Source organism: Manis javanica, chromosome 11 (assembly GCF_040802235.1).
Source record: "Manis javanica isolate MJ-LG chromosome 11, MJ_LKY, whole genome shotgun sequence".
Classification (NCBI taxonomy): Eukaryota; Metazoa; Chordata; class Mammalia; order Pholidota; family Manidae; genus Manis; species Manis javanica.
The window spans coordinates 29,377,365-29,399,762 of record NC_133166.1 but is presented as its reverse complement, the minus strand read 5'-3'; the positions used below and the strand labels follow the sequence as shown (position 1 = coordinate 29,399,762).

The 22,398-nt window shown below is 53.8% G+C and overlaps 1 protein-coding gene across 1 annotated transcript in view; it reads left to right on the top strand.

The window, feature by feature from the left end:
* The first annotated feature begins 867 nt into the window (after positions 1–867).
* The window catches only part of LMO1 (LIM domain only 1), a 124,208-nt gene continuing 102,677 nt past the window's right edge, over positions 868–22,398 (top strand). Inside the window, exon 1 of the mRNA XM_073216122.1 lies at positions 868–1,022. The gene's annotated coding sequence lies outside the window, so the exon portion shown is untranslated. The remainder of the gene's footprint in view (positions 1,023–22,398) is intronic.

The window sequence follows — 22,398 nt, the reverse complement described above, 5'->3', positions numbered from 1 at the left end:
CGGGGTCCAGCAGGAAGGGCTGGATCTCAGCCTGTGTCCCAGAGTCAGGGGAGTGTCATGGGGATCTGAGGGCAGGGAGGGGCCTGGTCAGCACTGGGCTGGTGGCTTCCCAGGAGGGGCTAGCTGTGGGGTGCAGTGAAAGCTGGACAACCCCCACAGTGAGACAGGACAGGAGCCAAAGGAAGGGAGTTCAAGAGGGTCCCTGGGCCTGGGAGGGGCTCAGACTCCAGGCTTTCCCGGGCAGAGGACAGTGATGGAGCATCCTGGGCAGAGGCCTGGGGCCTCCCCTCCTCTCAAACCCTGCCAGATACTGCTGAAGACTGGTGAAGAGAGGATTGGGTTTTGAGGTTTTCCAGGATCACTGTGATAGATAGGACAATAGTTTAGGGACTTTTTGTTCCCCTCTCTCTGGGGAGGTGCGAATTTTTCCAGCCATGTTGAGCTTGGCCATGTGTGGTAAGCAGAATTCTGAAGATGCCTCTGCCCCCCACCCCAAAATTCTTGTCACCTAGTTACTCAGTGAAACGCTAATCTGGGTACTGCTGTGAAGGGAATTTGCAGGTGTAATCAAAGTCCCAAGTCAGCTGATCTTAAAAATGCAGCAGTTGTCCAGGTGGGACTGACCCAGTCAGCCAAGCCCTTTAAAAGCAGAGCAATTTCTTTAGTTAGCAGCAGAAAGGGAAGTCAGAAAGAGCAATTTCTTTAGTTAGCAGCAGAAAGGGAAGTCAGAAAGAGTCAAAGCACTGGAAGGATTTGTTTACCACTGCCAGCCTCAGGATGGAAGAGGCCACATAGTGAGGACCAGGAGAAGCCTCCAGAGCTAAGAGTAACCCTGGCTGACAGCCAGCAAGGAATTGGGACTTCAGTACTGTGGGTGCAAGAATGATCCTGTAATAGTAGAAATGAGCTTGGAAGAGGATCCTGAGCGGTAGATGAGAACAGTGAGCCAACACCTTGATTTCAGCTTGAGCAGAGAACCCATCACGCCATGCCAGACCTGCAGACTGTGAGCTGTTAAGTGGGTAAGTCGCTAAACTTACGGTCCTTTGTTACAGAGCAGACTAATACATTTTGTGACTTGTTTGGGCAATGGAAGTGGCAGGTATTAGGACAAGACATTGTGTTTCTGCTCAGCCGCTGTCTCCTTTGATGGTGTGAGAAGTGCAGGCTCTGGGAGCTTTTGGCCTTCTGCTGGCCCAAGGAGTGGGCCTAACACCAACAAAAACCTGCAGCCAATGCAGCCAGCCTGCATCCTGAGGTGGCCACCCTCCCTACCTGCAGACCTGGGAGTGAGAAGGGAAATGTTGCTGAAAGCCATGGGGTACCAGAGTAGTTTGCTATGCGTGAGGTCGCAGCAATAGTTGACTATAGAAACACCTTTATCAGAGCAGCAGCCAGGAACAGGCTGAAACAAGAGGCCCTGTGCAGAGGTGAGGCCTGGAGGCTGAGACTGGTGCTGAGCGAGTGCTTGCTTTGCCCGGCCTGAGCCTCAGGTGCTCAGGTCAGCTCACGGGGTCCCTAGAATCACTCTGGACTTCTGCTCGCCTTTCCTTGGGGAGTCACCCCCTGAAATCACATGCCCTGTTAGGAAGCATCCTGGGCAGTATTTCCCCAGGAAGGCTGGGCCCTGTGGCCTTTCTCTTACTCCTAGGGGCATCCTCACTTTTGCCCACCCAAGCTCTGCCCGAGTAGACACCCCTGGAGTGTTTGGTTCTCTTCTCTGCAGCACAGCCAGCTCCTGCTGGCTCCCGGCCTTCAAAGTCTGAGGAAGATGTCAGGCACCTGCTCCCCAGCTCAGGGACATGGGCCGTGTTCCCTCCAGAGCCTCTCTGCTATCCTGGCAGCCCCTGCCCCACTCAGAAGGGAGAGGAGATGAGCAGCAGTATGTGATCTCTCCAGAGAAACCCTGGATCCCAAATCTTTCTTTGGTGTCTGGCTTCTCTCTTACCAGCTGGAGGCAAGAGACTGGATAAGGGGCCCAGGCCAGCTTGGGCCCCCTCTGGTCAGCTCACCTGGAGCGTCCAGAATCTCCCCTAGAACATGGGTGGCTAAGCTCTTGTTTTTCCCAGCTTTGGGCCTCAGCCCATCCCAGGACCTCTCCCTAACCCTTAAAGAAATTTTTTTTTTTAATTTCGAAATAACTTCAAGTTTCCAGAAAAGTGGCAAGTACGGTATACATAACTGTCTTTTTCCCTGAACTATTTGAAAATAAGTGGCCTGCATAATACCCCATCACACACCTCTATGAGTTAGTGTGAATTTCCTACAAAGAGGGACGTTCTCCTATGTAACTACCACACAGCCTGCAAAACCAGCAAATTAACACTGACCTGAAACCACCATTTAGTCTTTAGGCCCCACGCAGGTTCCACCAGTCACCCCAGTGATGTTCTTTATAGCAAAAGGATGCAGGTTTTTGGATCATGTGTCTCATTTATTTGTCATACTTATTTCATCTCTTCCAAGATCAAGCACTTCCTCAGCCTCTCTCCACCTTGCCCCTTTTGAGACTATTGGTCAATTATTTGGTAGAATGTCCTTCAATTTGGTTTTGTGTAATATTTCTCGAGGTTCAGTTCATGCTATGCATTTTAGGCAAAAATACGATGGAAGTGACATAGGGCTCTTCTCGCATCCAATCAGGTGGTGCACTATTTTGATTTGTTCCATTACTAATGTTCATTCACTTTGATCACTTGATTAAGATGGTGTCTGCCAGCCTTCTCCGCCGTAAAATTATTCGCTCTCACTTTGTAATTAATAACTATGTGGGAAGGTACTTTGAGACTAAGTAAATATCCTGTTCCTCATTAAATTTTTAATTTATTCATTTATGTCAGTACAGATTCATGGTTTCCTATTTTATTCAATGGGTTATAAAACTGCTACTATCATTATTTATTTTGATGTTCATACTGCCCCAGATCTGGCCAGTGGGAGCCCCTTCAAGCGGCTTCTGTTTCCTTTTGATGGTCCCCATCCTTACCGGAGCGCACACTTGCTTTGGCACACTAAGATGTCCTGGGTCCATCTTGTACCGTCCTGCCTCAGCCCTGGGTTTAGCCACTTCTCCAAGAAGTCCTGGTTCATCTTAATGGATAATTATATTAAGAACTCAAGGTCTGGGTGCAGAGTATTCTCTGTGCTGTTGGTGGGTCACTGTCCCAGTCCCTCTCTGTGGACTGAGCTAAGGAATATGTGAATATAGATCAGCAGACATATTTATATCTATGTGTTTACTCTATGTATGTATGTATCTATCTATCTATCTACTGAAAACTGTGTTTGCGCTGATACTTCCAGTTCTAGCCCAGGGTTCATTCTAGTTTCTCTCTTTCCTTATTTGTAACTCCCCCCATCCACACACAGTGTGAAATTGGATCACTTTAGACTCAATATATTTGTGTTCAATCAGCCCCCTGGTATGTAATCAGACTCCTCCTGCTGTACCGCTCTCCCACGGGAGGTTCTTCACCCTGTCTGTGGCTGACCCACTGTTGGGGACCACCCTCCCTGTGGGAGTCCTGCTCTGTCACTCAGGCTCCAACGCCATGCCCTGCTCTGGGCCACTGTGGCTACCCCCAGCCTCTAGTGCAGACACTGACCTTGCATGGTTTCATCTAATGGCTTTGGGACAAAATTGTTCTTAAAGGGAAGGGAGGGAAGAGGAAGAAAAGAAAGAGTGGAAAACTCATTTACAGTCCCACTCACTGCCTGTGACAGGAGGCCACCCCTTTCCCACCGGCCCCACGTGGCACTGCCGTTTTGCAGACCTTGGGATATCAGACTGGTGAATGGCTTTGTTTGTGCTCAGGCTTCCTCTTTCCTCTCTCTTCCCTCTAGTTAACCTCTCAGGGCCTCCACCTTCTCATCTGCAAAATGGAGATAACAGCACCTCCCTCACACGTTGTTGAGAGGATACAACTCTCTAGGCCCAGATCACACCAAGTCTTCTAGAGGCCTGCCCCAGGACCTTGTCACAGCTCCTGCCTCCCCCTCCCCATTCCAGCCTGCTCCTGGTCATTGCCCTGGCAGAAGCACACCTGGACAAGCTGGAAGTCCACCCTCCCACCTGCAGGTGGTCCTTAGCAGTACCTCTCAGACACTCGGGTCAGCATGCCAAGCATCCACTTCCCAACCACACAGGAGATCTTTGAATCCTGACAGATTTGGACCTTGGCTGGAGGGCAGACCTGAGACCCTGATCCTGGCTAGAGAAGATTGGGGGCAGCGCTGGAGGCTGCCTGGTGTCCCCACCCACCAGTGTGCTGGAGGCAAGACTAGGCTGTTGGCTCAAAGTGGGTCTAAACAGCTGCGCTGGGTGTGGACTCATTCCTGGGGTTCAGAGAGGCCCTCCTCCTGGGCTGTGCCTCCTCCTAGTCCCCAAACCCTGATGTCTTCTTCCCCATTGTTTCTGAGATGAGGGTGCATAGCAGGACAGGGCAATGGTCAGATGGCTGTGCAGCCACTTGCCGGCTGTCCATGAATTTTAGGGTTTGGAGAAGCCCTGGTGGCAGCTGTGTCACATTGGAAGACATTTGGATGGAGTTTTAGGGGAGCAAGAGAGGGCTGGGGAGAGAGGCTCAGTGACATCAGGCCTGGGTGGGTTGGAGGCCAGAGCCCCTCTGACCAAGTAGGCTGGGCCCTAAGAAGCCAGGCTTTAGTGTAGACAGCAGCTATGCTGGGCTGAACCTCTACTATTTTCTGGTTTCAATTCCAGGCATCTCTGGACATTTCCTGGTGTGGAATCTGGTTACAGACTAGGCGTGAGCCCTCTGAGCTGACAGCCCCACCTAGGAGCAGTGTGCACGTGCAAATGTGGCTCCGGGGTCCACCTGAAGGAGGCAGTTCCGTGTAATTCCTGTGGGATCCCTGGAGGGGATTGCAGCCCCTCTTCTCTCCCTGACCACTCCTAGTGAAGATGGGTCTCAGGGCAGAAGCACCTGGGCGTGCAGGGCCTTCCTGCGGGCCAGCCGGCTCCTCCCTCTCCCATGGTTCGGAGCCCAGGTTCTGGCTGTTCCAGGCCTGGAGCTCAAGGCTGTGAATTAGGAGTCCAGTTATGCCCAGCAGAATTGGCTCCACACAGCCTCCTTTCCCGACAGACATGTATATTAATAGTTGGCACTTATTGAACCAAATATGAATATTCATCTTCATTTATATTTCAAGGCCTTTCCTCCTGGAGGCCCGCAGAGCGGCAACCAGCTCCAGTCCCATCACAGAGCTGACAGCTCGCACTCCTGGGCCCTGACTCCTGGCTCGGCGGGGCCGCAGAGGCAGGCCTGGCTCCCAGCTGTCCACAAACACTCATTAGGGGGCTGGACCCAGCGAGCTGCGGAGAATGTGTAATCGTGCTGCGCTGCTAATTAGGGAGCTGATGGGCCATTGAGGGCCAGAGGACGAATTCTTTAAACAGAGGACGGGAACTTGAAGAGCTGTAATTACTTGGAGCAGAGTTCATTTCAGAACTTGGGAGCCAATGAGTCTGATGACAGCCCTGCTCAGAGGAGGAGGCAGGGCAGTGGGGCAGTGGGGGAGGGAGGAGGGAGCCACGGCAGGCCCCCAACTCCAGGCCCCAACAACATACTCTGTTCAGTATAGTCCAGCTGTGTGGGCACCCACTCCCCCTCCAGGGACCACTTCCCGCACCTGGGGTCGCCTTGGGGTCAGGCTTCCGTCTCTCCAGAGTGCCCCGCTGGCGTGGCAGGCTGGTGGTGGGTGCTCTCAGCTTCCCCAGGGGTCTTGGATATCAGAACAGCGAGTCCTGGTCCAGCCATCTGGCAGCTGATATTGCTCCTTCCCAGAGCCATCAGAGATGGGGCGCTTTGGGCTCCCTAGATACCTGGGCCACAGAGGGACAGGAATTATGCTTCAGGGTAGGGAGGCTTAGCCAGCATGTCACCCCTGGCCTCAGGCCCTATAGGAGGCATGGTCTCCTGGGTGCTCTCTCCTCTTCCTCTGCCTTCCCCAGGTACCAGGCCCACTGCCCCACCACGGGTCTCCTGCACACCTTTCTGAAATCCCAACCCCTCTCTGGAAATCCTTGCTACTAGCAGCGGGAAAGAGTGCCAAGCCCTGAGTCTGTCTTGCCCAGGGTAGCATCCTCCACCAGTCATTCATTTCGGAGGGCCCCCCACTTCTCCACCCTCCCAGGGTCCCTCTCTTTTAAGATCCATGCCACCGGGTCCCGGAATAGCTGTGGGCAGGAAGAGCGCCAGGCTCGTGGTCAACAGTGGCCTTGGGAGCTTTCATGTGGACTGTCCTGTGTGTTTGCACTGTGGTGAGCTGTGCCTGACTGTTCCGGTGACCACTGACAGGTCCTGCTGAGCATGTGCAGGGCTCCTGGAGTCCCCACCCAGCTTGCAGCAGCTGTCAGGTCTGACCCATATTCTGAAAAAAAAAAAAAAAATTTCCTCAGTTAGCAAGGGGTACTGCCTCCCTCCCCATTACTGGGTGGAGCAGTATTTGGTTTCTGTCCTGTTGGCCTTTTTCTCTTACTCCAGGAGAAGCTCCGGACTCGAGCTGCATTTTCAAAGCCTGTAGTCTCTCCCAGAAGCCAGCTGTCTGTACTTCCCTCTACATCTTGCTGCTGCTTACTGCCCTCAACACAATGCTATGTGTCGAGCACTTCACGTGTAGTAACTGATTCAATCCTCACAGCAATCTTCAAGGGATGTTATTATTATTTATCATCCCCCATTTTACAGGTGAGGAAATGGAGACTCAGAAAAGCTTGGTGGCTTGTTGGTAAGTGGCAGAGCAGGGATGGATTTGAACTCCAGTCCGTCTGGCCCCAAAGGCGATACTCCTAACCTCAATCCTTGAGTACTCATGGAGGCCCAGGCCAGCGGGGCCCTAGGCTCCTGGGGCAGACAGCCAGACTGGACGTGCAGAGCGCGGAGAGCCTTGTTTCGGTAGGTGGAGTGGACAGGGCCAGGGAACAGTTACGTCATTCCCCCTGTCCTCTCAGAGACGTACTGGGCAATAATTTCCTCACTTCTGTCTAAATCTGCACTGTTCAATACTGTAGCCACTAACCCCATGTGGCTATTTAAATGAACCAAACCAAAATTACAAACTGGGTTCCTCTGTCATTCAGGCCACATTCCCATGTTCAGTACTCAAATGTGAGTATTAACTCTGCTTTTATCAGTCACCCCATAACTGAATGTGAGTGGCCTGCATTGCTCAGAGTAGATCTTGGAGTCTCAGAGCTTCAGGGATCTTCTCCTCACCACTCTTCAGGGACTCAGAGCATTGAATACCTGCCTGGTGGGTGTGGGTAGAAAGGGTGTGTGTGATCCATAGCTGTCCTATAGGAGCCCTATGGTTGCACCTGCCCCTATAGCCCCCATTCAAGCATCAGAAGCTGTAACTCACAGGTGACAGCTACTGCTAAATCTGCCGATCCCCTCCTCCCAGAGCCTGGGCAGCTCACAGCAGCTTTGCTCATTTTCTTGCAAGAAGAGATCAGAAACAGAAGCATGCAGACTGTGCCTGGCTCTCTCCTCTCTCTGTGTGAAGCCTGTGCCCAGCCCTGCCAGGCTTGGCTTCCAATTAGGGAAGCGAGGCTGCCACGGAGGGGCCAGAGCCCAGCCAGCAGCCCACCTGACCCCCTCCCTGCTAATCAGGGCCCAACTGACACGAGGTGGGGATGGGGTGGGTGCAGGCTCTCGGCTGTGCTCCCCTGCTTCCAGGAGCCCAGCTGTTGTTCCTCCAGAAGGGGCTCAGCCCTTTGTCCCCGCAAGTTTGAGACCATCAGGCCCATGTTCACAGCATCCGGGCTTTCTTCATCCCCCTCCCCCACCCCCTGCAGACAGGCTGGATGTGAGGCCTCTGAGCATATACTCCGTGCCTAGTTCAGATGCTGACGTGTAAGTTCCCTTTGACCTGTGCCTCAGAATGTTCTATTTGGGGAAGCAGGGGTAGGGTGAGTTAGGTAGGGAAGTGAGGCCTGAGGATGAGAGTGGAAGTAGGAGCAGGGGAAGAAAAGTCTGGGGATGACCAGGGGTTTTTCCTGACCAATGCCACCTTATCCTTGGAGCTGATCCACATGGAGGAAGGGCAAGGAAGGGAGGAGGGGATACGGTTACATAGCTCTTTCATCTTGGCATCCCAGCCCAGTGTATACAGTGCTGCTGCTTCGTTTATCCCTGCAGCTTTGGGAAGCAGGCAGGGCTGGACTGCCATTCCCATTCTGCAGAAGGGGACAACTGAGGCCGACACCTGATTGCTTAAGGTGACCCAGGTCAGAGGTGACTTGAAACCTGACCTTTGCCCTCTTGCTCCCAGCCTAGGGCTCCTACTCCTACACCAGGCTGTGATCCATAGCTGCCAAAGACATGTCAGGGCCTCACTTCTTTGGGGAATGTTATTTATTACTAAAGGGACCACATTTGGTTCCAAATGTCCTGGATTTGGGGCTGTGGCTGATGTTTTATTTGCAGTTTTAGAGAAAATGGTATAGATGAGAGAGTCCAAATTAGCTGCCTATAACTTTGAAAACCACTCCAGAGGAACGTGGTTCAGGATACAAGGGTTAAGGTAAAGACTGCAGGCCCTTTCTCTGAGACAGCTGAAAAACAATGGAGAACAGAGAAAACATACAGAAAAGGATTTCATTTTGGGCATTAATTTCTCTCTAAGAACTTAATGATGGGAGAAGAATGGGGGATTTCTTTTTTCAGGCTTAGGGACATTTTCCTACTGCTGCTTAGGCTTCTGCAGCATATGCTGTCTGTGGGGTTCCTCGTATGCCCCTTGGTCAACTAGCTGGGACAATGGGGCCGGTTATAACTTAAGGTGGGGAAATAGAAGGGAGGTGAATTTTTGGCCTACGTGTGTAGGATGCCCTTGGAGTAACCAGTAAACATCCTGGTCTAGCCTATTCAGAGGCTTCTGGGGCCTGCAGGTCTCCAGTGGGTATTGGTGGAGGGGCCTTGGCCAGCTAGGAACAGAATTGTATTGATGGGCTGCCGATTGTACCCCATGAGAGGAAGCAACACCCTAACGAGGCAGACCAGAAAGTCAAGAGAGAACAACTGGGTGACTGTAGGGAAGGAGGTGCTCCATCCCCTTCCCATGCCAAACCTTTTCAGCTCCTTCTAAAGGAGGGCTCTGTCAGCCTGCTTGGAGTTGCTGGCATCTCGCTGACTCAGGCAGGGCATGAGCCCTGAGCCCCATAGCCACCTGGGTCACCTCTCCTCACTCATCAGGTCTCAGAACCTCTCCTTGGGCTCATCTGTCTCCTCAGGCCCTCCTTAGATCTGGGGACATGATAGGCCCCACGGAAGACCTCGCAGCAGGCGCCGTGCCCCACGTGCTGTGGTCCAGTCTCTCAGAGCACTGCCCTGGGGTGTTGGGCACCATGCAGCTACTGTAAAACAGGGCTCTGATTTTTATTCTGTTCCTGTTCCCACAGGGCCCCACCAGGAAGTGGGGCTGTGCCCAGCAGGGCGCAGGCATTCCTGGGTCTGGGTCCCTGGCAGAAATCATCTTTAAAGCACTGCAACCTCACCCTCAGCCTAGAATGGTTATTAACATATTAATTAATATTTAAAACTCATTATGCCTTGATGATGGCTTCCTTAAGCTGCTTTTATATTAATTGCAGCCACCCAGGAGCAATAACCATACTTATGTGGCAAAATGGAGCCATTCTACTTAATTACTGAGGAGGTTTTACAGGCAGTCTTCAAAGCCCACAAACAACCCCAGAGTTGATGTGATGTCCCCTTTTAGATTTTCTTTTAAATTGGATGCTGTGATGGTCAGAAAGTCGTTTCTCATATTGAGATGAAACCTTCGCATCAGCGCCCTACTTTACTCTCATGGTGCCAGGCTGGAGCACCTGGTCTCCCAGGCACAGGCCCTGGGAGAGCCTGTCCTGAGGCTGTGGGCCGGGGCTGCCCCGCCAGATGACCCCAGAGGCCGAGGTCCCAGGACAGGAAACCCTTTTCCTCCTCTTAGGGCTCTGCCCCGAGACCCTGGAGCTCTGGGGGGTGATCCTACCAGGCTCCAGCCACAGGATCCCTCCTTCTGGCTGCCTGGAGCTCTGGGGGGTGATCCTACCAGGCTCCAGCCACAGGATCCCTCCTTCTGGCTGCCTGCAGGCTTCTTCCCGAGCTCCTGTCCGCAGTGTCCAGCTCTACAAGGAGTCGTGCAGCTGCCACCCACCAGCGTTGCTTGCTGCCCACAGGGTCCTGTGATGACCATGGGGGCAGCTCATGTTCAGTCTGTTGGGACAGTTGCAAATGACAACAGTGATGGGAGAGAGGCCACAACAGGCCCTGCTGTGTTACCCTGAGGATCTTGGGATTTCCATCATGTGCTGAAGCACAGCTTGGCAGGGAGTGCCTGCCAAGTGCCTTACCTGCCTCCTCCTGGCTCTAGGGAGGCCCTCAGGCGAGCCAGGTGCACGGACGCTGGGCAGGCTGGGTGCAGCAGTGTGGTGTCCACCTAGGAGGCCAGGAGAGTGTGCGACTGCTGGCACCACTGCCGGGCAGTGTCTGGAGAACAGTCCCTGCCCTGGTCGTCCCTCCCAGGTCCTGGGCCCGAGGAAGCCGTCCAGGGCAGGCACACAGTCAAATGTGTTGAGAAATGGAATCAGCCTACTGTGCTTTAGAAATTATGGTGAAGTGACAGATGGGGAAATTGGGGAATCCCTTCCGAGGTGCTGATAACACCAGAGCTCATCTGTCACCTTGCAGGGATGGCCAAAACCAGTCAGAGTCCCGGCTGCTGCCCTTAGGGGTCCTCTGTGGCCCTCAGAGCTGGGCCATAGGCTGGTGGCCATTGGGTGCCCAGTATGGTCTTTGTGAAGTAACAAAGCCATGGCATTGGGCACATGTGGGCCAAGATAAGCATGAAGCTGAGTCAGGACCTAGGTGGCAGGAGCGCAGAGACTGTGAAAGGTAGGGGCAGGCTGAGAGTTGAGATTTATGGAGGGACCTGGGGTCAGTCAAGGGAGGTTAGAGGTAAGGCTGGGTTCAGGGCAAGGGTCAAGTGAGGCTCCCATCTGAGTTTAGGAGAGGGGTCAGGGAATAGAACTGGACTTTGGGTTCAGGGGGAAGGTATTTGTCCTGGATGAGGGTATGATTAGGGTTATGTGCATATCAGGGTGTGGGGGCTCCTCATCTGGGGGATACTTGTTTATTCATCATCCTATCTAGGGGCCCAGGTGGAGGATAAGACCAGGCATGTCACCCCCAGGCCCTCCTGCTCCCCCATGGGGATAAGAGCTTCCTTCTCCTGCTTCCAGCCCAGTGTTCTGTGCTTCCTCTCCCCTGCCCTTGCCCTGGGGCCCTCTCCTGGCCCCACGGTTTCCTGAGGCAAGGGGTGCTGGGGGCTGGTGACCTGTGGGGCGCCTGGAAAGTGAAGGTCCCAGTCACTTGTGTTACTGCCGGTGGGGGCAGAGCAGGGCCGTCTCCTGAGGACAGAGACGCCTGGGGTTCCCTCTTCTCTCCCGTTCCCTGTGCACAGCCATGGCCACCGGCCCACACCTGCCACCAAGCTTCAAATCCTGTCCCCTGCATAGGTGGAAGCTCGGTTCTGGACCTTTGAACTCCTGTGTTGGCTGCACTTGACTGAAGGCTGCTCCTGTGGCCTCCCAGGACTTAGGCAAAGGCTGCTCTGTGACAGGTCCCAGCGTGGCCACTCCTGTCTTCACCCTCCCCTCCCAGTCCCCCTATCCAGCTAAGGCCTGTGCTGTCCCCCAGCTCCCTCACCAGGGGCTGGATCAGGACAATCCCTCCCCCAGTTCAGATCAAAACTTGTCCTGTGGGGGCTGTGTCTCTAAGCTCTCTAAGCAGACCCTTCCTGCTCTGGGGGTACCCCCCACGGGCCTGTCCCTGCCTTCCTGAAGGCTGAGGCCATGCTGGGAGTCTTATGGTACAGGATGAGGTGGCTGTGACCAGGAGATGGTAGGGGCAGACCACAGTCCCTGCAAGGGAACAGTGGGATGTGAGCTGTAACCCTTGAGCTTCCCTGCTGTGTCTGTGTCACTATGGCACGTACCCATGGGGCAGTTCAGCCCAGCCTTTTCCCAATCCCACAAGCTGCTTGGGCCCTGCCTCTCTGCCATATCCCCACTTGGAGCTCTTTCTGTTTTGCTTTTCCATGATTTCCCAAAAAGGGTCTTGTTCTTCCCTCACACTGCCTCCCTGCCTCTTGCTATGGGAGGGCTGGATTCACCCAGTGAGCACCCTAGGGTGGGGTGGGCATGCGGGCACAGGCTACTGAGTCCCACAGCCCTGAAAGCAAATCCTGCTCTACACTTACTAGCTGGAGGGTCTTTGGTGAGTCACGTGACTGCTCTAAGCCTCAGTTTCCTCATCTGTAAAAAGGAAATAATAATGTGTACTATCCAGCAGTTCGTTTCTGAGAATTAAGTGAGACAAGGCATGTGAGATGCCACTCATACAGTAGGTACACAATAAATAGCTGGTACTCTTAGCCTTACCTGTGCACACTTACAACCCAGCAGGGCCTGTGTTGTTTCAATGGGGCCCTTGGCAGCAGCACCCAAGATGGGGATGTGTGTGCAAGTGGCTTATTAAGGAGGTGCTCCCAGGAGAAGCCTGTAGAAAGCAGGCAGAGGGCAGGGCAGGGAGAAGGTGAGCAGGTGCACCAGGGCATCGGGGCACAGGATTTCAGACAATCCCAGTTCCCCAGAGACTAGTGTCTTGTTTCTCTGATCTGTAAATCGGGGAAATACTATCTACTTTACAGGTTTTTTTTGTGTAGATCGAATGAACGAGTCAATGTGAAGTCTTTAGAATAGTGCTTGGGACATAGCAAGTGCTCAAAACATGTTTCCATGGTCATATAACTTAATGATTTAGGCTCTATTATCATTCCATTTTCCAGGTAAGGAAACAGTGTGAGAGGTGGGGTGCAACTTTCAGAAGCCACATAGTTGGTTAAAAGAGGGGCAGGGGTGACAGTTGGGTTTACCTTCAGGACTCACCTCACTCTCTTAGCCTGATTTAACCCCCAGAAGCCAAACTGCTTGCCAGTTTGGACATAGTCCCTCTCTGGACACATTCTCCTTGAATCCGGTCTTCTCTAGGCTAAATGCCTCCAGCTCTTCCAGCTGTTGCCCTCAGGCTATTATTGATCAATAATTTATTGTTTCTTCTCCCATTAAGCAGAAGGTGAGGCCACAGTCACAAAATCCTGAAGAGCCAATGTGTACCATGTGACCCCGGGCATGTGGAGGAGTTGATCTGGAAGCCCAGAGGCAGGAGCGAAAAAAGGTTTCAGGGAAGCAGAGGGAGTGGTGTGGGAGAGGCCTCCTAGCTGTCCCAGGGGCCACCTCGGTGGGAGGGGTCAGTAGGATGGCCCAGGAATTAGAACCCAGCCCTGTGGGGTCCTTGTCCTCTAACAAGGTAGCCTTGCTAGATACAGAAGCCCAAGCCCTGTGACCCCAACAAGGAACAGAGGAGGCGATGGGGTGCCTGGCCCTAACTCCTAAGCTACATATTGATGCTGAAGGGTCTGGGAAAGAGCCCCCTCAAAGTATTACCTGGGGCGTCACTTTGTGAACCTCAGTTTCCCTGGAAAGTGGACCTGTATAGTCAAAGGTGCTCTCAGAGGACCTGCGCACTGCTAGGGCTCTTTTCAATGTGTTACCACTCAGATGGGGGCCAGGTTCATGTTGGGAGGCAACCTGGACTGGAGAAGAGGTGGGGACTCTGCCAGCTGGAGCCCCAGGCTTCCCCATGAGCTGCTTTGTATCTGCAAGTTCCCTAGTCTCTCAGGGCTGGTTTCCCCAATTGGAATAAAAGGCAGGAGGGTATGCGATCTCACTGGACAGTCCTTCCAGCTCTGATGTGTCCTATAAGCTTTATTCCATTCAAGGTCTGAAGAAAGGTTATAAGATGCAACTGAGGAGGGGTGAGGAGGATGGCTTCTCCTGGAGCCCATCTCTGTAAACTGTTGAGACTATCTCATGGCAGGCACTGTTGTAGTGCTCAGATGCATCAGAAACAAAAAGCAAAGACCCCTGGCAGAGACCACGTTAGGCCAAACATAGATCTGGAGGCATGGAGGTATGCTACACACTGATGGAAGGAAGGGACCTTGTTCTTCAAGGAAACTAAGTTGGAATCCCTTTGCAAATAAGGAAGTCCTTTCATTTCTCTCCTGAAGAAACACCCCAGTTTTTTATAAACTGTGTTCCTTGAAACGATCAGAGACATTTCCAGACTGTAGGAGGTATCATTTGCATATGGATATGCTATTTATAAATGCACTTCTATTCATTCTATTCATTAAAACAGGTTCCCCAAGGCCCTCAGCTGCTCAGTAAAGTGGGTCTGTGCACATGTGCCTTCTGTGTGAGAGGCACAGGCCCTGTGGCCCAGCTCACCCAACCCCGCAGAAGCAGCAAGAAGGTGGCAGGCAGTCAGGGGCCAGCGGGCCCGGGGGAGAATGGCAGTATGGTTTGTCCCAGTGGAGGGACGGGGTGTTGGCATTGCAGGGAAGGGGCTTGGTTCCAGGACCCACATGGCCCCAGGGTGGCTGCAGAAGCTATGGCCTTCCCTCCTGACTGTGGCCTCCGTGGCCAGGTAGCAGCTCTGCCCCAGCCCTGGCAGCCACGCCTGTAGAATGAGTCTGGCTGGTCCTGATGTCTGCAACCTGATCCTAAGAGGCTCCCACCAGCCACAGGCCAAGGTAAAAGTGCTGCGCACATGCAGAGCCAGCCCTCCCCGCGCCACCCTCCGCCCTTTGAGCGCACATCTTTCTAATGGGACCAGGCTTCACCCGGGTCAGGGAACAATTTATTATTCTGCTGGCTAGAGCCAAGTTTCCCTTTGAAAAATGGTTACTCCCGGAGTCGGCAATTACTTCAAAATAAATTTACCAAAGACAAAATTGTGCCTCTTGGGTCAGTAAACGACTTGCCTGTTTGGGGCTGAGGAGACAAGGTGTTTATTAAGGACCGCCTTCGTTTTCTGTGCAGGTTTTTCAGTTTGAATAATTGTCCAATTAAATATAATTTGGACGTCAGTGCTAACCCAGTGCCTGGATTGCAGGAGGAAGAATCACTCGGAGGCGTGCATTAATAAATCCCTTGGAGCCCCACCGCTCCCTAAACCCCTCCTTTGGTTTAAGTTTGAGAAATTTTTTTGTCTTCCCATGGCCTATATGCCTACCATTTGGAAATGAGCTTCTTTCCCCCAAAGAATTCCTAGCCCTCGCTTGCTTCCATCTGTCTGTCTGCTTCCCCCCAGCAAGCAGATGAATGGGGTTTCTCGGCAGGCCTGCGTGGTGCTGGGCTAACAGCCCATTCCTTGGTGCACTTGGGGGCTGTCCTTCATTCATCCAGCACCTGCTGGAAGCTTGCACTGGCCAGGCCCTGGGCTGGAAGGGGAGAGAAGCCAGAAATGGTTCTGGCCCTCAAAGATGCCGCAGCCCATTGAGAGAGGGGGACGTACAGATGGGCTGGTGTGGTACAACGTGGTTGTGCTGTGTGCTCCTCCCCTGGGGAACTGGGGAGCAGAGCCCCCAGGTACCCTGGACAAAGGAGGCTTACCTGGAAAAGGTGTCAGGAAGGACAAGAGGCAGACAGACCTAGGAAGGGAGAAGGTACATTAGGAATGTGCAGAAATCCAGAAGTGGGAGAGCCTTGAGGGGACTAACCCAGGTGCTTTCGTGTAGTGAGGTGCAGAGGCATGTGAGGCTTAGTAGGAGACAAGGCAGGAAAAGGGTTGGGGTGTGGTGGTACCTTGAGCCGAGTGAAGGAGTCTGGAGTTCATCTGGGTTCAGGGGTGGCTTATAGGACTGGGACCAGGGTAAGTCCAGCATGGCCCCCCTGGGCACAAGATTTATAGAAGCACTGCCTTTTCAGGCCGACTTTGCATTTGCACCACCCTGAGAATGAGCGCCTTCTTCATCTGGGTCCTGGAGCAATGCAAGTTTTCCAAGAGGGAGATATGGGACCAGATTTTTGAAGGAAGATCTTTGATGGCCATGTGCTGGAATCCATCCTCCCAGGCCATACAGCCCAAGGTTTAGGGTTAGAGTCAGGGAGGCCAGTTAGGAAGTTCCTGCAAACATCCTGGGGAGAAGGGGAGAAACCCCTTAACCAAGGTGAGGCAGGGGGAGCAGTGAAAAGGGCTGCATTCAGGAGGCATGTCTGGGCAGACCAGATAGGCAAGAATTGCTGGTTGGCCTGCCCTGGGGAGTCCACAGACTGGCAGAGAGGAGCATGTCTCCTGGAGGCTGGAGAGGTGTGTCACTGTGGGCAAGGCTGCATGGCCTCCAGATGAAGGCCGGTGGGGACAGGCTCAGGGAGGCAGCCACGCTCCCTCAGCCAGCTCGGCAAAGAGGCCAGCAGACCAAGGGAGCATGTCCCCTGGGGTAGGAGGTCTTAGCTGGGCTGGTGCTGAAGTCAGGGGCAGCGACAGGGCCAGCCTCAGGGCTGAGCTGGTCACCTGGATTCTCTGCAGCACATTTGAGCTCAGAGGAGGGGAGATCACAGGGTCGTGGGCTCTGAGAGACCCCTGGCCACTGCCCCATCACCCCCGTGCTGAGCATGAAGAACTGATCAGTGTGAAGTCTCCTTGAGGGCTGGGGTCGAGTCTGGTGGCCCTTAGATCCTCACAGTCTGGCTGACTGTCCCTGTGGCTCACTTGAGACCCAGGAACAGGGGCAATGAAGTGAGGGCTTGGGCTGCATCCCTCACTACCGCCCTCTGATCTGTTGCTGCTGGGCCCAGTCCCAGGTCTCCACCTTACCCCAGGCTCTCAACCTGCCCTCCTGGCCCAGTGCTGCCTGAGAGAGAGTGGGCAGGGGAAGGTCACGGGCTCGCTCCACTCACACCCTAGCACCTCCAGCTGGTCCTTCTGATTCTCCCCAGAATGGCCAGAGGGGCTCTGACAGTGAGGCCCACAGAGGGGCCCTCGGGTTCTCCGGCCACCCCTTTTGTGGCACACATGGGGTTCTGAGGTCAGGAGAGAGAAGGGAGTCACTCAGGGACACACAGAGAGGACCTGGGAGAGCCACGCTAGCTCCAGGGCTCCGGTCAGCCAGGCTAGCTTGCACAGAGCCTTCGTCCACTGGGGCTGCTGTAACAAATACCACAGACTGGGTGGCCCGCAAACTGCACAAACGTACTGCTCACAGTTCTGGAGGCTGGGCGTTCAGATCAGGGTGCCAATATGGGTGGCTTCTGGTGGAGGCCCATTCCATAGTTCAGACTGCTGACTTCAGCTGCGTCTTCACATGGTGGAAGGGGCTAGGGAGCGCTGCGGGGTCTTTTATAATAACCTCCTACAGGCCCCTATCTCCTAATTATTCCATTACCTTGGGAACTGGGATTTCCACACATGAATTTTGGAGGGACACAAACATCCAGACTATTGTGTATAGTAACACCCACTTGACCAGCCTAGGGATGTAGTGAGGGAAGTGGGTGGCAGCCCTGGGGTCACCACAGAAGGATCCGTCCTCTGGGACTGGCTTGCAGAGGGTAGCTGAGGTCCCAGAGCATTTCAGTGACACCGGCCAGGCCAGCCGGACCTGACAGGCTGAAACACCCTCACACAGGGGCTGTCCCAGAAGAAGACTGATGGGCTCAAAGACACGGTGACGGGCTTGGAAGTCATCTCTTCTGAGGCCAAAGCTGGACCAAGCAGTACCCTGGCCAACCCGCAGGCCTAGGGGAGGGTCTCTTTCTGGGGACCTGGGCACCTGGTCCTGGCATCCTGTGTGGTGCCCTCTGGAGGCTGGTGACTAGATCACAGAAGGCAGGGCCTTAGATCATCAAATGGTGATTTATTAAGCACTTCTGTATACCAAGCGCCATTCTAGGCACTGGTGACAGTGTCGTAAACCAAAAGGGCAAACATCTCTGCAGACGTGGACTTTAGATTTTAGAGCGGGGGCCAGGGACAACTAACACCAGCAAATAAAATGTAGTGCATGTCAGCTGTGTAGAAAAATTCAGGTGGGGTAGGGGCTAGGGAGTGCAGGGGTGGGTGCAGTCTTCATTGGGTTGGCCCAAGAAAGTTTCACTGAGAAGTTGTGTTTTGAGTGGAGACTTGAAGCTAGTGAGGGCATGAGCCTGGTGGATGTCTGGGGGAAGAGCTTTCTGGGGTGGGAACAGCAGTGCTGAGGCCCAGAGGTAGGAGAGGGCGTGGCCAGTTCAGCAAGGAGGGCAGGGCAGGCATGGAGTGAGCCTCCTTGTGGGTAGGAGAGTCATAGAGGACAGGCAGTCGGAGACACAGAAAATGAGAGAGCAGGCTGTGGGGGGCTGGGTGAGTTTGAGGGTCCCTGAGATGTCCTCCTGGGAAGGGCTGGCTATGCCCCATCTGCCAGCTCCACAGTCCCAAAGCCTCCCGGTAGGGGCCCAGTACCTCCCCACTGCCCCAAGGACAGCGCTGGCTCTAGGCAGCCCTGCTAAGTCCTGTGGGAAGGACACCGGAGCTGGTGAGGAGGGCACAGCCACCCCCCGTCATGCTGGGCCCCACTGGCTGCCACCCCCACTCCTCCTCAGTCCCACCAGGAAAGAAGGAGCAGGATCTGTCTGCCCATATTCACAGCTATGGGAGCCAGGTTGAAAGGAAATTCATATGATGTGTCCATTTATGTGGCACAAAGGAAGAAAGGTCTGCAGACAGAAATAGGCCGGGATTCACATGCAGGTGACTTAATAAGACTTTTCCCCAGTTTGAAGAGGACGGTAATTTAGAGTTGCCTTTGAAAGTCTCCTTTTTTTGTGCCTCAATAACTTAGGATAAGCCTGCTTAGGAAGCAAGGGAAAGGAGATTGGCTGCCTTCTTAGAAGACAAGCCCGTTTGGGAAGGCCGCTTGCTCAGATAAGTTCAAACACCAGCCTTGAGAAAAGATGAAAGTGCCTCATCAGCACATCCTCAGCCCATTGATCATGATTGAGGCCTGGGCCTGGTGCATTTGGGCTGGAGCAGGACAATGAGAACAAGGCTGGGCTGCCAGGAGGCCTCCTCTGAGCCACAGTGGTGCAAGAGATGCTCATTACCGGCATCTGGACTTAGTGGCCAGGAGGGGGCAAGAAGCAGTTAGGTGTACAGAATAAAGGCCCTGCAGCTCTCAGGCCCCACAGAGGGCAGGCCAGCTCCTACCTCAGGCTGGGGCTTCCCCTGCTTTTGGCAGCAGGACCCAGGCCACTACTCTTGCCCAAGCTCTGCCCACAGGCAGCCTCAGTTCATTCCAGAGAAGTCTGGGGCTGGGGCTAGGCTCCTTGGGGCCTCTGCTGAGGAGGACACAGCACCAGCCATCTCTAGGCCTGGGCTTTGCCTGTCTAATGGGACTGAGCAGGGCTGTGCTGCCTACTTTGTGCCACCTTAGTGGGCTTTCTTCACCTGGGCTGTCCACTCTTCAGGGATAGCTGGGGTTTTAGGAAGCTGGTGGGTCTCAGCTGTAGTAAGAGGCCTCTGACCAGATTTTCTGGCCCTCTTTCCAGATCCAGCTCAGGAATTCCCATTCCCGTTTCCCCCTGAAAGAGGAATTGCTGTCCTCAGTGCCTCCTGGGTGCCCTATACTTTCCCCATTGAAGGCTTTATTGCATTGTGCTGTCATTGTCCCACCCTGACTGCAAGCTCCTCAGGGTGAGGGCTACCCCCAGCTCACACAGTGCCTCACATGGAGCAGGTGCAGGAAATGTCTGCCACTCTGGTGTGTCTTCATTTGACCTCCTTGCACAGCTGACCTCCAGCACAGCAGGGCCAACAGGGACCTTGTGTTCCATGCAGTTCCTGATCCACACAAGGCCACACATGGGGAAGCTGGCAGCAGACCCAGCACATGGTACCAGCCTCTAGCCCCAGCCTGGGTCTTCCACTTCAGTCCCTGGGCCCTTCAGGGTCCAGCACATCTGGGGATGTACTACAAGCTGGAGTTAGGGGACTCATCCCAAAGCCTGTGTGCTTTTGACCCTGAGCAGTCTGCTTTCAGTCCATTTGGGCTGCTCTAACAGAATACACCATGGTCTAGGTGGCTTATAAACAACAGAAACTTGCATCTTACGGATCTGGAAGCTGGAAGTCCAAGATCAGGTGTCCACAAGGTTGGGTTCTGCGGAGGACCTTCTTCCAGGTTGTAGATTGCTGACATCTCGTTGTGTCCTCACAAAGCAGAGAGCAGAGAGAGGAATCAAGCTCTCCAGTAACGCTTCTAAGGACACGAATCCCATTCATGAGGTCTCTACCCTCTGACTTCACCTAATCCTAATCGCCTCCCAAAGGCCCTACCTCCCAGTACCATCATATCTGGGGTAGGGTTTTTGACATAGGACTTTTGGTGGTGGGGGGTGGGGGTGGAGAAACAAACATCCAGTCAGTAGCACAGCCTGCTCCCCTCCTTCCCAGTGTCCTCTCTGGAGACCCAGTGCATCCAGTACAGTAGCCATTTAGTTACCTGTGGCCATGCGGCATGTGAAATGTGCCTAGTTGAATTGAGATGTGCTGTCAGCATAAAATACACACTAGATTTCTAAGACTTATTACCAAAAAAATGTAAAATGTCTCATTAATAATTTTATATTGGTTACACACTGAAATGATAATGTTTTGGGTTATATAAGTCCAATAATATATTGGGTTAAATATGTCATTAAAATTTAATCTTTTTAATGTGACTAGTAGAAACTTTAAAAATCATATGTGGCTTGCAGCATGTTTCTATTAGACAACACCAGTCTACATGGCCACTGACATGAATGTTCTAGAAATCTATGACATGAGAGATGGGTGTAACAGTGCTTTGAACAGAGCCAGTTTTCACAGGGATAAAACTGGCAGTCAGGAGAGACCAGACCAGCCTCTGGAAGGGTTAATGCCAAAAGCTGGGCCTTTGGAAATCTCCAGGCTTTTCTAGTACTCAGAACCAATGACATTGTCCTGGATGAGGTAATGCTTTCAAGGAGTCTCTCTCATTGGTGGCCAGGCCATCACAGGTGAGCAGAGGAGGGATCCCCCAGCCACTTCCTTCTTTCCTTCTCTGAAATGTGCTTTCCAAGTCTGTTACCACAACAGGTAACCAGGACCCTTGGTCTTCATAAAGAGCCTGGGGGCCCAGGCTGGGGATCAGAAAGGGGTCCTGGGATTGCTGGAGCTGAGAGGCAGGCTTCTCCCTCATTCCCAGGCCTCTCTGGGCTCCCTGCAGTCTCACACCCGCTCTCTACCGGAAGGGCCTCTGTTCTTTGCCCACCAGGTAATGTGCCAAAGAAGCTTTTTGGCACCCCCTCAGGGTGCCCCCACCTGGAGTCCTCTGATCCCCCTGCTAGAGCTCACAGCCTCTGTGCTCTGATGGACCAGCATTCCTGCCTGTGTGCCCTGTTTGGCAGGAGTATCCCAAGAGCAGGATCTGGCACCTGTACTCCAGTACTGTCAAGGGGCCAGGCACAGAGCAGCTAGAGGACAGAAGCTGGTTCTGGACCAACCTTTAAGTGGGGTGGGGGGCTGGTGGGGACTAGGCAGATGAGAAGAATGGATGGAGCTCAGGGGGTGATGCAGAAAAACAGTGTTACTGGGGGAGTAGGGCAAAGCCCGAGAGTCAGGAATTTCTGTGACCCCTGCGTTAGCAGTCTTGAGGGGTCCTCCTCACAGCAGGTGACACCAAACAGCCTTGTGGCAGCCTGGCCAAAGAGAACCAGAGGGATAGGTCCTGCCCAGGCTTCCTGGGAAGCCCAAGCAGGATCCAGCAGAGAAAGTGGGGACTTCAGCCCAGGAGGCCCTGCAGGACTTCAACAAAGAAGGGGCTGCAGAGACTGTCCAGAGATGGGGGCTCCTGGAACCTGGAATAGAAGGGTCCCTTGAGAGACAAAAATACCAGAGTGAGAGAGGACAAGAGAGGGCTCCTGGAGTGGGCCAGGGGAACTGGTCCTGCAAAGGCCTGGGGGTGGGAGGAGGCTCACTGGGTTCTGGAAGAAAGGCTGCTGGGACTCAGGGAAGTATTAGGATGCTTTAGCAGCTCCCGGATGCTGGCAGGTGTTTGACAATGTTGTGCCACGGCTCCACACTCTGCCACTGAGGATACCTGTCAGCATCCCCCTCCCCACATACAAGCCCTGTGAGCAGAGAACACCATTGTGGCCCCCAGGTGAGCAGACCCAGGACCACCCTGGGTCCAAATGTCTGGCTTCAGCTGCAGCTTGGCTACTGATGGCCCCAGACACCACCTCTGTCTCTAAGCCTTGGACGCCTCATCTGCGCAGTCCTGGAGGGCAGCTGCCATTTCCTGCCTGCCCTCAAGGGTCCAGGCTACAACCCAGCCTTTGCCCCTTTGTAGAGGAGGGTTCAGCATCTCAGCCAGCAGGGGCCCATCCCAAGAGCACCTCAGGGTGGGCAGATGAAAGGCGCTGGCCCCCACTCCCTCCCCCAGCCCCCGGGCCAGCCACTTCCCCTCTCCTCTGCT